We start from the raw sequence: 17,896 nt of genomic DNA, 5'->3' as shown, positions 1-17,896 counted from the left end.
AGGTGCAGCTTGTGGGGAGCCGCTGACGAGAGGGCGAGGAGGTTGGAGTGCCAAAACTGTCTTGGTCATGCAGGGGCCACTAATATCAGTTTCCACCAATACAGTCTGAAGGTGCGGAGGACTCGAGGCACCACAGGAATTGGGGGCAATTAACTTCCCCTCCCATGGTAACACAAAGGCGTCCCCAAGCTCTCTGGATGGGGGAATTGGCTGGCAAAGGTCTTGCACTGACTGTTGTCATAGGTGCCAAAAAGGTCGATCTCCGGAGTGGCCCACGTCTGAAACAACAGGTGAAGTTTATCCTTGTGCAGTTCCCACTCATAGCAAGAGCGGAACTCCCTGCTGAGGGAGTCCGTTAAGGTGTTCTGAATTTGCGGCAGATGGAGGGGAATGAGAAACATGTTGTGCTGTAAAGCCCAATGCCAAAGAGCTTGGGCCTCCTTGGAAAGCTGTGGGCCCTTGTTCCTCCCTGCTTGCAGACATAAAACATTGATGTTGTATTGTCGGTGTAAATCCGTACCACCATCCCCACCAGGAGGGGGAGGAAAGACTTCGGGCCCAGAAAATCGCACGCAACTCTAGCAGGTTGATGTGCAGGCTCTTTTCCTCTTTGGACCATAGGCCTCTTGTGTGTTGGTCCTGACAGTGGCCGTCCCAGCCTTCCAGTGAAGCATCTGTGGGAACGGTGGCCTGATGGTCCCCCTTCACCAGATGTTCCCTTAATGACCACCAGTGAAGGCTCTGCCTGAAAGCCTGTGTCAGAATGATACGGTCATTCCAGGACCCTGAGGCTTGTATCAACGGGCATCCACGAATTCCTGCAACGGCCTCATGCAAAGCCGGCAGTGATTGTTAAACAGGGTGCACAATGACAACATCCCCAGCAAAGATTTGTAATTGCATACTGGGGTCACCTGGACACTGCTGAGGCAGTGCACCTTTTCCAGAAGAGCTGCCACCCTTTCGTCTGAGGGCCTGGCGGTGCAGTTTTGGGTGTTGAGTCTTGCTGCGAGACAGAGTGCCTTTTTTGATGGAACCTGGCGCGACTTTGGGAAGTTTATGAAGAAACCTAGTTGCTGTAGAAACTGGATGGTGACTGTGGTGTTGACTTCTGCCAGCAGGTAGGAGGGGGTTATCACCAACCAGTTGTCTAGATACGGGTATACATGAATGCCCCTCCACCGCAGTTGAGCCACCACTGTCGAAAGGCAATTGGTAAACACCCATGGAGCAGAACGCAGGCCGAAGGGAAGGGCCTTGAATTGATAATGGACTCCTGCCATCACAAAGTGTAGGTAACGCCGGTGAGAGCAGTGAATAGGGATGTGAACATAAGCATCCTCGACATTGAGGGATGCCAAGAAATCTCCCTGCTTTAGCTGGGACAGAACTTGTTACACTGTCACCATATGGAACGTTTGTGCCTTTCGAAATGTGTTGACTACCCTTAGGTCTAATGTGGGCCTCCAACCCCCTCACTTGTTGTGCAGTGACTTTTTTCTTACCAGGAAGAAGCAGGATTAGACTCCTGTGTCCACTTCGTCATTTGGCACCTTCTCAACTCCCTCTTTCTGTAGCAGAGCTCGCACTTCCTGCAGCAGGAGGTGTCACAACCTTTCCAGCTTGTGTGGGAGGAATGTCCAGTGGAAAGTCTATAAATTCTAGTGAGTGGCCTTGCTGGAGGAGGGATAGCACCAATACGTTGGTCATGATGTATCTCCATTCTTCGACAAATCTTAACAGACGTCCTCCTACGGGGGTGCTGAAGTTGGAGGACTGGGCCCTGGTCTGGTCATGCTTGCTTGCCGGACTGGCCCTAGATTGGGAGGAGCCACAGCAGTGCTGTGAACCCCTGTAGGATTGGAATTTTTTCCTATACTGGTCCCCTCAGGAGTACAGAGTGTTGTAGGAAGACAAGGACTGGTATGTGGAACGGCTGTCCCACAAAGTCCTCCAAGAAACGTGGCTGCTGTCCCCAATGGCTATTGATGGTTACACACTGCATCACACCCCTGCGTTGAAAGGAGCACGAGGACATCCATATGGGTGCCTTATTATTGGGATCTCTAATAAGATACGCAGTAGTAAAATTCCCATTGGTGACGATAACCTCCTTTGCGCTGTTGAAGTGTCCCTTTTGATAAAAGCATCTTGGGAAAGAATGCTATTAATTAATATATACAACCCCCCTGGGGCAAGGTATAGAGAATATATTCAAGAAACTCTTCATGAGCTTTTGGGCAAATGGAGAGTAGGCAATGACAAATGCCTTCTGATTGTGGCTGGGGACCTTAATTGCCGAATAAATAGCGGTGGGGGGGAAAGGCAACAACCCGCATTTGAGCAAGCGTAGCCTCTGGAGTCACTTATCTCCAGACATGGAAGGCGACTGTTGGTCTGGTTTCTTTGATTGTTGGGACCCGGAGATAATCAATGGGCGAACCATGGGTGACAGACCCGGTAAGATCACTTGGAGAAAAGGGAAGGTGGGGCGTTCCCTTGATTACATCTTTACTAGTACTGAGGTTGCTTCTATCGTTGTAGACATGGGGGTTAAGGAGACCGAATGGAGTGATCATGATCCCTTGATCATGAGCATGGGGATCTCCTCCCGACGGCGGGGCGTGCCAATCTGGGTGACCTGGTAGTTAACCACTCACTAAATCGTATCTCCTGGTCTGCGATGAATATTCAAAAGGCTACAAAGGCCACTGGTGAGTGGGGCATAAATCAGGCCCATAGATTTAACCTAATGTCCCGTGAGCAAATTGAGAGCTGGATAGGCGCCTTCTCTGACCAACATGCTTCGTGTAAAGCACGGACAACGGTGGGGAAATCACAGAATGATGCCACCTATGACCGGGCCATTAGAGACAGGAAACGGAAGCTTAGGAAAGACATTCGATTGGTCAGATCAGGGGCTCTCTCCAGTTTGGCTACTTTTAGTAACATTGGAAAACTGAAAAATTGTTATTGATCGTGGCTTAAAACTCATAATAGACAAAGGAAAGTAGAAAGATGGCAGCACACTATTAAAACCCTTTGCAGCAGAAACACACATAACATATGGTCAGTGTTGGGGGAGGCCAAAGGGAATAAGACCACACATACGATCAACCCTATTGGTAGCGCTGAGTGGACCACATATTCGGAAAACCGGAACAGTGAGGTGTGCAGTAGAGCTGGTAGCCCTAACCGCATCAAACCTCGGCACCCCCCATTTGTGGTATCTACTGAAGAGCTCCAACTTAGAATTAGAGAGTTGAATTCATCCCGGGCCCCAGGGCCCAATGGACTATCGAATGTGGTGATGAAGAACAACCCTCCTTTCTGGGCTGGCCTTCTCAAAATTCCATTTGAAAAAATCTTAGCTGAGGGACAAATCCCCGCAACTTGGCAGGCAGCTATCCTCATACCAGTGTTCAAAAAAGGTAACAGGACCGACCCTGGAAATGATCGGTTACTGTCTATGCTTGACTGCACTGGTAAAATGTTTGCGGCTTTAATCCTAAAGGAACTGCAAAAGTGGGCTGAGGACGCGGGGATATTAGACCAATTTCAAAGCGGGTTTAGGACTGGTTACTCTACCACCCATAATCTGTTTATTATGAATTCCTTAAGAAGCAAGGCGCTGGTGCCTGCAAATCCCCCATTGTACGCTCTATATGTAGATTTCAGGGCTGCCTTCAACTCGGTTAACTGCTCCCTTCTGTGGTGGAAACTGAGAAAGCTGGCTTTCCCTGAAGCTCTCTTATACTACCTAGAGCTTTTACACACAAGTACATCGGTTCAGCTAAGACCCTACAACCATGGTACAGTGACTGAACCCATCCAACAGAGGAAAGGTGTAAAGCAGGGCTGTGTTACGGCCCCCACTTTATATAATCTTTTTGTTTCTGATGCACCTGAATGCTTACGAGGGATTAAAGGAATGGTTCGCCCAAAACATTTTATTGCCCAAAAAGATGGGCAATAATAAAACAAATATACTCACACTTTTTTTTAAAAGTTCCTATGTAAAATTTTGAGCAATTGAAGCTCAAAATTTACAAAAGCAAGCACAGGGGGGCATCCATTTTGTGAAATCGATGCCCGCCTGTCCTCGCTTTTGCTTTTGCAGCACTAATGAAGGAAAAGCCAGCCAGCTGTAGTAAACAAAAGCTACCACTGGGTGGCTTTTCCTTCATTGTTTTTTCTTTCTAAGTTTCTCAGGCTCCTCTGAGAAACTTAGAAAGAAAAACTGCAGCGTTTTCGAAACACGGCCGTGTTGTGTTTCTGCTTACAGCTGCTTTCCCATTTGGGGCTCTCGGGCTCCCACAGGGAGCCCGAGAGCCCCAAATGGGAAAGCTGCTGCAAGCAGAAACACAACGTGGCTTGCAAACACAACCACGTTGTGTTTCTTCCTGCTTTGGCTTTCACTTTGGGTCTCCGGTGCTCCCCTGGGGGAGCACCGGCGACTCAAAGTGTTAGCCACGGCAGGCAGAAACACAACGCGGTTGTGTTTCAATAACGCTGCTGTTTTTCTTTCTAAGTTTCTCAGGCTCCTCCGGCTCGGAGGAGCCTGAGAAACTTAGAAAGAAAAACCGCAGCGTTTTCAAACACAATAACGTTGTATTTATGTTTGCAGTAGCCTCAAAAGCTACTGGAAACATAAATACAATGTATTTAAAGCTGCAGTTTTATTTGTAAGTTTTCCGGGCTCCTCCAGCCCGGAAAACTGAGAAAAAAAACGCAGCTAGTGCTTTTTTAAAAATTAAAAATAGCACTTACCGAGATACAGCTGCAGCTTTTCTGCCTGTAGTCTCCGGTCTCCGTCTTGCGAGTCCCGGCACCAATGAAGGAAAAGCCACCCAGTGGTAGCTTTTGTTTACTACAGCTGGCTGGCTTTTCCTTCATTAGTGCCGCAAAAGCAAAAGCGAGCACAGGCGGGCATCGATTTTACAAAATGGATGCCCCATGTGCTTGCTTTTGTAAATTTTGAGCTTCAATTGCTCAAAATTTTACATAGGAACTTTAAAAAAAAGTGCAAGTATATTTGTTTTATTATTGCCCATCTTTTCGGGCAATAACATTTTTTGGGTGAACCATTCCTTTAACAACTGCCCTCCTAAGGTTGCTTCTAGCCATTGCATGATTTTGGCTTATGCTGACGATCTTGTGATCCTAGACCACACCTTTAGTGGGATACTAAGATCCGCTGAACAGTTATGGAGATATGCTGAGGCCAACGATCTTGTCATCAACCACAACAAAACAAACCTGATACTATACACAGCAAGGGTGGCGAGGCCCCGTATGATGGTGGGTATCATTGAAATAAAATATACCAATTCGTATAAATATCTTGGTGTAGAGTTCGACCATAGGGGAAATTGCATATCATGCATTCATACCCGCAGAATTAAGGCTGCACAACTCACAGCATTAATATACAAGTTCATCTGGGATAGATGTGGGTTCTCGATATGGGCAGCACGCCAACTGTATATACAGTGTTTAGTGCCCATGGTAACGTACGGCTTAGATTCTCTTATCAATATGAATCTGGGGTGGCTACAGCTGGTTGAGGGTAAGTTCTGGAGGAAGATTATTGGTCTACCTCAGTGCCTCCCTATGGCTGCAATTAGATTGGAGCTAGGAATTACCTCCCTTAAAGCCACTGTACTAAGAAAGCGTATGGAATATCAAATTTAACAATAAGCCTGTGAACAGGCTCTTTATGGCTATCAAAGAGGATGCACAGTCCGGCAGACAAAATGATTTAGTACCTCAAATGAATACCTTGCTTGAAGAAATCAGCTGGTCACCTGAGTGGGGACGGGAAAATGAGCATCTGTTTCTCAGTATGCAGAAACGTTTAAACTTGTGGGACTGGCAGAGTAACTTCACCCACTTGGAAAGCCTGAAAAGTTATAAATACATCATGTATGTGTTGTTTACCTTTAAGAAGGCACAGCTCTACTTGAACCTCTCTCCCTCAGACCAGATGAGACGTTTTGTCCTGCTCTTGCGTCTTAATCACCTGCCCACCCTGGCCACCAGAGGCCCCGTGATGGGACTAGCTGCAGCAAAAAGGTACTGCAGAGTATGTACATTGCCTTCGGAGCCTGAAACTGCTCACCACGTACTAACACTCTGCCCTGAGATGAGAGCAAGCCGAGTTAAAAATCTGGGGGAGTTTGTACATAATCCAGAGTATATTGAGCAGATAGAGTTCTGGTACCAGTGTATTAACACCCTAAATTCCAAACTACACATTGTACTTTTTCAGGTGTGGCGTGATGCCTCGATATGTATGAATATGTGTACCAGGGTTGGCCTTGTTCCTAGTTGCTCCTTTTAGTATGTAACAATGAAAATAAGAGGCATATAAACGCTGACTTTACCAGATCCGTATCAATCTGTATACCTGCATATAGTATTGCTCATTGAAAGCCTGCATGAATCCACCTATGATGTTGTAGGCTATCTGCTGCTGTTTGGTGTGGGGTTACAAGCCTCTCTCATTCTTTGTCTAACAAGCACAATCTGTTTTAGTTTTAGTTCATGATCTGTATATATTGTTTGTATAATCTTGTTTTAAATGTATGTTATTATGTGTAAAGTTTTTTTACGTATGTATAAAACTGTATCACATTAATACATTTAATTTAATAACACCCTTTCCCAGAGCGTTGTAGTGGGCCCAGGGAATGAGCGGTCCCTGTGTCGGATTGTAAAGCCTCATCCACCTTTTTTCCAAATAGGTTCTTTTTGTCAAAGGGCATGTCTATGACCCGGGACTGGACATCAGGTTGAATGTCTGTGGCCTTGAGCCAACTTTGCCTTTGCAGGACCCCTCCATTCCCCAGCTGGTGAAAACCTGTGTCAGCAATGTCCACCGAGACTGTAATGGCATGGTCTGACGCCAATTTGCCCACATGTAAGATCTCCATAGCTTCCTGTTTCTTGTCTTCGGGCAGAAACTCCAGAATGGGGCCAATGTTATACCACAACTCGCAAATGTATCATGTGAGGAAGGCCATTGCATTTGCCACCCTGATTGTCGTGGCTGCGGTGGTAATAATTTTCTTTCTGAAGGCATTGGGATGCTTGCCCTCCTTGTCCGGGGGAACAGAGCAGGAGGATGATGGGTTAGCTGACCTCTTCCTGGCAGCTGTAGAAACAACAGAGTCTGGCGTGGGTTTGGTGCACAGACAGGCCGAAGCACTCTATGGGGTGCTGTACATTTTGTGAAAACGTATTTCTTCGCCGGGGATGTAGCAGGATGGACCAAGGTGACCAGGCCCTCTTCCCATACATCCTCCAACAGCGGGATGGACATCACCGACTTTCTGTGCTGCTCTCAATGCTGATACAGTACACTGACTTTTCACTGTCCCTCAGGGGGCAGGCTGAACATCTAGGCTGCCCTGGCCATAAGCACATGGAAGGCCCATACCTCATCAGGGGGTAAGTCCCTTATTGAAATATCATTTGGTTCTCCATTGGCTGTGATGAAATCTTCAAATTCATCAGTGTGGGATGAATGTGTGGAAGCCATGTCATCCAAGTGGTCGGGATCTGGGTCTGTCCCTGTATCCGGCAGTTGCTGAGGGCTTGACTGGTCTTCACTTCTCCTGGGTGGGGGTAGTCCAGGGGTATCTGTGTGATGCCGTCTAGGTGGTACCGGGGCTGGAGCCAGTGCAGGTAGCCTCTGTTGCAAGGATGCCACCAGTGTGGTTCAGGTGGACAAAATTTCTGGCGACCTGTTCCTCTGGGGAGGCAACGATGAAGCTGGTTGCATTGGAGGCAAGACGTCCCATGCCGCAGATATGCGCAAGGGTGGTAATACTGCCAGCTTGCCTCACCCCGTGGTGAACTAGGTTGACTTTTAGGAGGTGGTGTCCTGCGTGATGGGGAAGAAGGAGGAGGCCCCTTCCTTATGCTCCCCTACACCCTTAGAGGAATAACGACTTGGCTATACTATGCTAGTAACTTCAGGTAGCACGACCACTCCAAGGTAAGGGTACTATGCCTGTGGTTGAGCCACCAGTGCTCACGCTGCTTTTCGGGGTATCAGAGATGTTTGTCAATATGGAGGTGGTGGTGATCCTATGGGAAATCCCCATTTTTCCTGTCGACGGGGTCTTCGTAGGCAGAGCAGCTTGTCTGCTCGTCATCGTGGTTGTCACCGTTGACGGTGGACGGCGTTGCTGATCTTGGCGTAGATGACCTCGAAGGAGGCCTGGACGTCGATGAGGACTTACCCCACACCAATTTCAAAGATGACGTCGACAGGTTAGCTTTTGCCGCCAAAGACGAAGATTGTCTGCTAGATTTAGAAACAGGTTTTACTGAAGGTGTCGCTTCCCTGGGGCGTTGGAAAAGGCCTTGGCTGCCCTTGTCTGCAGACACCCCTGGGCTACTAACCTTCGGTGAAAAACAGTCCTTGTGGGAGGATCTGTGCTCGTCGACCAGAGCTTCCTTGTGCTTCCTCTTGCTGGTGGCGTGAACATCATGCGAGCTAGACCTCTCACTGGAAGTGGTTTGCTGGGCCATCCTGCCCTGCCATAGAGAGGCAGGGCTCCATACACCCGTGGAGTCAGAGGCCCTGCCAGCGTCCACAAGCCACACGACAAGATGATGGTGACACTCAGTCACGATCTGATTGTAGATCGACTTGCCGATTTCACAGTCCTCAATGACGTGGTGAGGGTGAAGGCAGTAGAGGCAGTCACCGTACTGATCTTCCACGTAGGCATTTTTCAATCTGCAGCGGGCACAGGCCTTGAAGAGGGTCTTCCTCATGGACTCAGCCATGAGGTAGGCCCAGCTACACAGACAATAAGTCATCGAAGATTACCGGTGGCAGGAATGGTCCATGGACTAACGCTTGTCGTCAAGAAGCCGTAGAAAAAGATTAAATCTTTTGTTGAAAATGTTTTAAAAGTCGAAATTTTGAAGAATAGTTGAAGAGAGAATAAATGAGCACCCCTTGCACTAACATGGAGTAACAAATCTTAAGATGGCGGACAAGTGAGGAGTTAAGGGAGTGTTTCAATTGGCTGTGGGCAATATGACCCAAAATGATTGCACAAAAGTGACTGAAAGCTTTCAGTTTAAGTTTAAACGGCTCTATGTTATGGAGGATTCTGAGCCTGACGATGAGGAATATTCACAGCATCAATGAAAGATCCGATGCTGGAGAATCCTTGGTAGTAGTCCGCCCCAGTTTTCCCAATGGTTATCACAAATAGCACGGATAGACCTTCAGGTAAGATCTCTGGGGCTATATGAGGTCCCTGTCGACCATGCGAGACTATACAGAGCTGTGGGAAAGAGACCAGAACCCTGGGAAGAGGAAAAGGGGCATCGGAATAATCTGGTATTGAAGTACCTCAATCACAACCTTTGTTTAAGCACTGATGGGTAAGCCACCATCATAAGGGGGAAAGTATGTGATGAATCCTTGGATGTCATCCCATGAGTCTGGGGAGGGGAGGCCTCTACCCGATAGTCCACCTGGGGGTGGTACTCAGTGGGAGGATCTCATTGAGAGGGATCCCTCTATGGGACTAGGGATGACTATCTAGGGAGAAAGCAGTACACTCCACCCCAAATCTCCTCTCCCACCAACACCATACCTTGGCATCCCATGTATATATGTCAAGTATAGAATATACAAAATACTGGGACGAACAAGAACCTAGTCTACCTTAGGGAGATTACTAGGAAAGGTATCGGGGTAAGGAGGAGTTGAAGAGCCATGAAGAAGCACTCCCTACAACTACACTGAGCATTCTTTTGATTCCCAAATCAAAAGAGTAGAAAGGGAAGAAGGACCCGAGAACGTGTTATGTCTGGATACTGCCACTGCAGTTCACCACTAAGAGGCTGGTGCCTGTACCGCTGAAGGTGCTCCCATCACCGTTTATGGAGCTGTCCTTGCAGGTTTCATGATTGGAGACGCAACGGCCCATTCAGGAAAGACGGCGGAACGGGGTTCGCCCTGTCCAGAACGCTGAGCACCATCTGCGTTAGCGACGTGCCCTCAGCATCATCATGGCAACTAATGCCTCTACCACAGAGCTCCAAAAAAGGAGGACCCGCCCGGGACAAGGCACGTCTTAACGCGCCATCCAGGCTGCTGCATTGCTTGCCTTGCTTACTCCTGGCAGTGCCTTTTCTTGTCTTGTATTCCCTACCTCTGTGGAGCTGGTCCCTGTTTGGCCTCTGTCTCTTTTCCTCCCTTTGGTAACTCTACCTTGCCCTGTTCCTGCTCTGCTCCTCTTTATAGAGCTTCCCTCTCTGATCCCCTTGTTGGTCCTTGTTCTGCCTTTCTCCGTGTTCTCGCGCTCTGACTTCCCTGTAGGTGGCTTCTTCTTCCTTTCCTTCTGGACATCCACCATTTCCTGGCCTGGCTCTGACTTTCCTTTCATCCTTGGAGTGTCCTTGCTTGGTTCATCTGGATACTCTGCCTGAAGCCCACTGTACCTTCAATTTCTTCACACCACAGAAATGCCGGAAGGTGAGCCCATGGTGTGAGGAGCCAGTGTCCAACCATCCCAGAATTCCTTATTCTCAAGGTGGAAGGGGGCTGGTATCTCCTGCTGCTTACTCACCCAGACCAAAACATGAACGACACGAAGCACACTTCCTGTCAAGGCCCCAAGGACGCGGCGCCCCAGCAATCAGGTATTTGACAGAATGGAAGAGAATGTCATCCCGGCAGGAACCGTGAGTGTGGGGAACGCTTGCCCACACTACAGAAAGAAGAGGCTGGTGAAAGATGGAAGGACCATGCGGCAGAGAGAATTCGAGGACGTCCAGGCAAGCACAGCCAGTCGAGGAGAGAAGTGCACATAGAAGGGCAGCAAGGGCTGCAGAGATGCAGCAGCACCTCGGAAGACCTGAGAGGCCCACAGACGTCGAGAGCAGAGCTTGAGAAAGCCTGTATCCAACGGGACCAAAGCAATAGACACCTTGAAGGTAGCAGGGCTAACAGGGAAATTGAAAAGGGTACCAGGAGGTACTGGAAACTGCTGGAACTACCATACGGCGACACAGGGAAAGACAGTGGGGGGGGGGGAGAACCTATTTGCCTAAACCCACACCAGAAAGACAAGAGACACAAGTCTGGAACCTCCACCCTCATAGGAAGAGCAGCACAATCACTCTTCCTCATTGCAGTATCTGGCAAGGAAGTAAACCAGGTCTGCAAACACGGTTCTGGGACCCATAACCAAAATAAGGAGCCTGAGAAAGGCCATGGGAAGGGAGACATTCCCCCAGCTGTTGTGAAGTGTAGTAAGAAGCCTCAGAAAGGCCAGGGGAAGGGAGACATGCCCCAAATGTTGCGAACTGTAGTAAGAAGCCTGAGATAGGCCAGGCGAAGGGAGACATTCCCTGAACTGTTGTGAAGTGCCATAAGAAGCCTGAAAAAGGCCTGGGGAAGGGAGACATTGCCCAAACTGTTGTGAATTGTAGTAAGAAGTATGGAAAAGGTCACCTGTATTAAAAAGCCTCAGAGAAGGCCTGGGTGTTGTCATCTGTGGAGTAAGCCAAGGAAGGCCAGGGGGAGAGTCATTCCTCTGGTATTGGAAAACATTGAGAGTAAGATATTCAGAGAAGGGAGGCCTTCTCCAGGAACCCAATAGTGAAGAAACTACTATGGGTGATAAGGAATGTTGAGGTTTGAGCTGGAAGGACCTGGGGAAGGGGGTCAATCCCTCAGGTAAAGATCCTACCTAGGAATTGGAACTATACTTTTTGAGTTTGAACTGAGAATGTTGCCACTTGTTGACATCTCAACCTGGAACTTTATTTTGATACCTTCGAAAGGGATCGCGACCTGGGTAAGGGAGCAATTCCCTCAGGTAAAGGTCCCACCTACAGTTGGAACTGTGAGCCGTTGTCCAGAAGAAGGGAGTCATTCTTCTGGGCCATGAAAATCCATTACCTGTGTAGATAAGTTACAAGTATTTGGGACAGAAGCAGGGTTTTTGACACAGGATGGTGGACTCTAGGTCTACATGAACATCCTGACTGAATCTTTAGTATTTTTGGTTGAGGTAGGGAAGCCCCTCTTAGAATTAGGGAAAAGTATATGTTCTCTTTTATTTATCCTATAATATAGGTTTATGAAACACACATGCCACCTGTGTGTCAGTCTCCTCCTTCTGAACCCTTATAGCACATAAACAGATTAGAGCGGTAGGTCAACATGGGCCATGCAGATTTGCATGGACATCTCACCAGTCAAATGCATCCACAGACTGGGAGGTAGAAAGTGCAAAGATCTTTCAGTCCTTGCTAAATATTTCTGGAGATTCTCCCAAGAAACACAAATCATGGTAAGCACAAAATGTATTCCAGGTACAGCCAGTCTAGTGGCTGACTGGTGTTACGATCATCTACAGAACTCCAGTGACGGGCAAATTCACCAACAGGTATTTCGCATCCTTTGAAACAAATGGGGCTCATTTCATATAAAAACCTTTTCGTCGCTTGACACAATTTCCAACTGCAATGTTTCTTCAGCTGGGGGCCCAACCCAGATGCTAAAATACATGTATTTTCGGCATTGGGGTCCTGGGGTATGCTATGCCTTTGCCCATTCTCAATAATTGTGAGCTGCCTTCTGCAGATTCAGTTACAAACGACAGTGGTTGACCTGGTATCTCCCAATTTGCCCTTACCAGACGTTGTATCCACGGACACTGTGCCTCTTAGGGAAGCCCCCTGCTATTCTACCCAATTTCCAGGTATACTATGGAACAGTAATGGGGAATTTCAGAGAAACTGCAGATGATAGCTTGGTTCTTTTCTGGGATAGATAGCATCCCCCAGGATGTTCTTCATCAGATGGTGACTAACTGAGATAGTCCTGGGCCCTCTGGGATACCCATTATTTTCCTCATTGTCATCCTTTGCCATTGGTATTGTAAACCGCCACTTGCCAGTGTGGGAGTTCCATTGTAATTTTAAACCCTCACAGGCCAGCGTGGGAGTGTCATGGTAATATATGGAGGGTGAGCTTATGTGCGTAATATTAGTCCTGTTTTTATTTCTACAGGTATTTTATCTCTCCAAGATTCTGGGGGACTTGGTACGGCCCGCCTGCATTGGAAATGGGAGCGTGGATGAGGTGATTGTTGCAAAAATCCTGTTACCGACACCCCCGCCCTGAGGAACAGGTGGACAGGACCATGGTTTGTATATAGCGGTGGCATGCCGCATAGGGGATAGAGAGCGTTGTCTGCATGAGCGCGCAGAACGTCCCGGCCCTCCGTGCTGAAGAGAGCCTCTGAGGGCATTACCAGGCCTGCTTGCGCTCTCCCCTTTACAAGGTTGAGGCAGCAAGCAGCGGAGTGAGGTTGAAGCCCAGCGTGGGCTGGTAACGCCCGGGTGTTCAAGCCAGTCGATGGGACAGACAGTTGCGGATGTGAGTCTGCCCTTCTCCTCTCCGTGACAGGAGGTAGGAGCCGAACAGTATACGGAGCCCGCAAGATAGTGCCACTCGATGGGACTATAAAAGATTATTGTCTGGCTGCTTTCAGCATTGGTGGCATATGTAAATTTCCTGCCACATTTTAACGAAGAAAACATCAGAGAATGTAAGGAGAATATAGATTAACCAGGGGTTGTGGATACTACGGTCAACGGCTTGTTCAGGCAACCAGAGTTAGAGAAAGGGGGAACATTAAAGAAAACCTCAAGGATAGGGGCGCCTGTTTAGGCCTCTCTATGTGTTACTGCTGTACCTTGGAAGTAAATTAAGCTGGCAGCTCTTGTCAGTTAAGAGCTCGCATCAAGGCACTCCACCTGACATTTCTCCTCAGACCCCACCTCACTGAACTCCTAAGTCGGGAGTTGCGTTCATCGCGGGTGCTTCAGGAGGTATCTAGTTAACGGCCCAATTTAGCCCGGACCACCAAGGGGCTCTTATGAAGGATATTTTCTCTCATTACCCAGGGAACCATTTGATGGGTGTCAGCACTAGATGAGGGGGCATAGAGGTTGGCCGGCATCGTATGGTAAGTGCTAAAATAACAAATGAAAGAGTGTTTATTCATCAAATGTGACAAACCTCGCTCACATATGCCCCTCATGAAATGAAAGAGTGGTTATTTATCAAATGTGACAAGCCTCGCTGGCATATGCCCCTCACGAAATGAAAGAGTGTTTGTTTATCAAATGTGACAAACCTCGCTCTCAAATGCCCCCTCAGGAATTGAAGGAGACATTTATGTATCTAATGAGAATAATCTTACTCGCAAAGGCGCCATATCCCTGTTAAACAGCTGGTTACTCACCATATTTGAAGGGCGAGGCCCTAAGGTACTTCCATCAAAGGAAAAACAGTTATGTAGTTATCCAATGAAACTGATCTAAGTTATATTTGTTCATTGGTTTATCCACCCTTACTGGTCTGGCCCCCAGCGACCACACTGGTGTAAAGAGAACTAGAAATATTGGAAGAGACGATAGAATGAATCCTAAATGTCTGTGTATCAACTGAACTAGAAGACATTGTAAAATTCAAATTACTCAGTCCTACTGAGGAGCAGATCTGTTTCGTCAATTAATGTTAAATAAATAAGTATTACTCTTTCCAAATCACATGAGGCTGTGTCTGTTTATTTAACCTGATGCGTCCATAGGACTGCCAGCCACTAGGGCGGGGCTGTCAATAGGGAAAAGCCTAACTCATCCCCCCTGGGTACATATTCGCACAAGTGTGTGGTAAGGTGTAGTATCCCTGGGTCAGGACTCCTAACTGTTGCGGCCCCCCCCTTACCCCTAGGGAGAACCACCTTACAGTATGATCAAAGGGTCTCAATCCCTTTTCAGCAGCTGTAATTCAAATGTCAATTTCATTTGTCAAGCTAGTGGAAAAACACCCATAATTCTCTATCAACTCTTATAGATTGTCCATTTCGTCAAGACACACCATGTAAGTATTTTACAGAACATGTCTGTAAAATAATTATCCAGGGAAATTTACATTAGGACCACCCCACCCCCAAATGTAAATATTCTTGTTTTTGGGATGTAAACTTGGTTCTTTATCTTCTTAGACAGGCCAGGCAGTGATGAGTTACTCTCACTGCAGCCCCTACCAGGAAAACTGGTCATGTTCATGTGTCTAATTTCATATAACCAGATTTCAGAACATTGATCTTTGTACCTAGCAGGACATATCCCTTGCTATTCTAGTTATCCTTTTACCTATCCTGCCATACAAAGACAGGGTCAAAAATCATTGAATAGTGAGCTTATCTAGATTTCCCATTACTGTGTGTTGTAAATTGCCTAGGTTGTTATGATGACCATACAAAAGATTCAAGAATGGAATCCTCTCAGCTGTTTATCTCGTGGAGAAAATATTTCCGTCCAGCATCTTCTCCCTGTCTAGGTCAGTGATTAGATGGATTGGGTCTCAGACGTGGTTTGACATATCTTTATTTAGAGCGCATTCAGGTAGAGGAGTCATGGCAACCAAGCTAACTGGTCTGGTGTCCATATGGAGGGCATCCTTGAATCAAATCTATGTGATCACTGCGCACCTTGGAAATATCGCAAATGCAAATTCTGAATGCAAAAATGCAGGCACACAGTGATCACATAGATGAGACATCCATTGTTCCCGGCCTTGTAAATGCAGAGGACACCTGTGCAACCTCCGATCCCCATGAGTGGTATAACAGGGATTTAGCAATGTCGTTTACTGTTAATGCGCAGAAAACATATATTCGTTTTTTTCTGTATTTTGGGGTGATACCCTTAAATCAGCAGCCTGGTCCAGTGATAATGGGTAAGTTACCGCCTGGGCCGTGACTTTACCACCACTACATTTACGCCATGGTGGTTGGCGGACTTACCGCCCCATTCCGACCTTGGCGGGGCGGTAAGTCCCCAATCCCCATTTACCCTTCCCCATTCCCATTTTTGCCCCATAGGGCATAATGGGAGTGGGGAAGGTGTTAATTACGCCACCGTGAATTACGGTGGCGTAATTAACTCCATGGTCCCTTAGCGCCATGGATTTTAACACCTGCTAAAAGCAGGTGTTAAATCCGCCATGGCGCTAAGGGACCTCGTACTCAGGCGGTAAGGGTCGGCGCTGTTTACGCTGCCGTAAACCCCTTACCGCCTGGGTCGTAATGAGGCCCAATATGTTTTATTGCAAAGCCATTGTGCATGTTTCATCCTAAGGTCTCATGTAGCTCTAAACGTACATAAAATGAGCCCCAGTGCTGTGACATAGAATACTGATTGCTTCTAGTCATGAGGACTGAGGCTCGAGGTTGTTTCAATTACAGACAGAGACACAAGTATTATCCCTCCACTTTACCCACCCTATTTTTTGGTTCACTCTTTTTCAGCGCTATAGGGCTTTAACAGAGAAGTGTTTTTCTGGGAAGTTTTCTGATGCTGGCATGTGGAAGGAGCGGATTAACCAGGGAAATAGGATTTGTTAAACTATTGACTTTGGACATTGGCAGAAAAGAGGACATGTATATATAAAGAGCTTCATTCTAATTGGTGAAGGGATTTGGTGCATTGCGGGAGCAATAGCTGTATATTTTTTTGCTGCTACATGTGGGGTGCCTCCTACCGTACACTACAAGGATATTGCAAGTCACTGAGTTCCCTGACCAAATATACAGGTCATGGAACTCCGAGATGACTGCAATATTTTTTTTAAAGTATGGTAGTGGGTATGTTATTACTTATAAAACATGGCCGTACACGGTCATCCCCTTTAATACCTGGCCTCTTGCTTAATCTAGTGTAAGAGAGCTTCTATTTGCTGATCGATATAATTAATGTAGAATCTATTTGGATATGAAATAGCTAATAGGCATCTCCTACTGTGTTGCGAAAAAATATAGTTTAGGCCGTTTACTAAAATGCATTGAAAAAATAAGTTCTAATAGACTCTTGCTCACGTGTTAAAAACCCGCAGTACACAAATTAAAATTGCATCAAACAGTTCCTTGTCAATTAATGGCTGTAAAATGTTTACTCCGTTTGTGGGGCAGAGAGTGGAGATGAATCGTGATTCACGATTCCACCTCTGCCTTCCTCTCCACCATATGAATGCAACAGCATTTACGCCAGCATGACAATTTCAATTCGATTAGCTTCATTTCGGAAAATTCAAATATTTCCATAAAAACAATACGAATGTATAAAATATATCAATAGCAATCACCCTGAACGAATCAATAGACAATAAAACAGACTGATCTGGCTGATTAATAGTTTAAGTATCAAAACATTACATTTCTTTTTTATGCTGGAGTAGATGCTATCGAATCCTTTAAAATTGACCAGTTATTGCACCGCAGAAAGTAGGCAGATTTCATAGGAATCCATTGCAAATGCTGTAGCCTCCATGAGATCCCGATTGATCACACTGGGGAAAAATAGCCAGGACATCACAAAAACAAGCAAAATGTGGTGGGGACACACAAAGGTGAGCAAAAGAGTTTTTTTTCTAGCAGATACTACCAGCAAAAGCAGAATTCACGGCACCATGGCCTGAACAGATACATCTGTGAAGGAGAAGGATGGAATCAATAGTCCTGCCTTTGACCTAGAAGTTCCTGGCAAGATGGTCAGCTGTGAGAACTTCTATTATGCTCAAAAGCATCTGTAGTCATCATTCATTGTCACAGGGCTGGCAAGGAATAGGTTATACAACACTAGATGGGGTTTATGACCATTAATAGTGTTCGAATTATTGCACCAGGAAGTCTTAAATGTGAGTACCATGCCATAGAGATCCGATGGTAGTCAGGATTGTGACTAGGATTGTAGCAATGAAATTGTGTGAATGGATGCCGTTTGTGTTTAGTATCAAGAAACCAAGCAGACGGGATGTTGCCCAGAACGAGAAGATGCC

The sequence above is a fragment of the Ambystoma mexicanum genome, chromosome 8 (genome assembly GCF_040938575.1).
Source record: "Ambystoma mexicanum isolate Mex_15411 chromosome 8, UKY_AmexF1_1, whole genome shotgun sequence".
NCBI lineage: Eukaryota > Metazoa > Chordata > Amphibia > Caudata > Ambystomatidae > Ambystoma > Ambystoma mexicanum.
The sequence above is the reverse complement of the archived record's forward strand: the minus strand, read 5'-3'. Positions refer to the sequence as shown.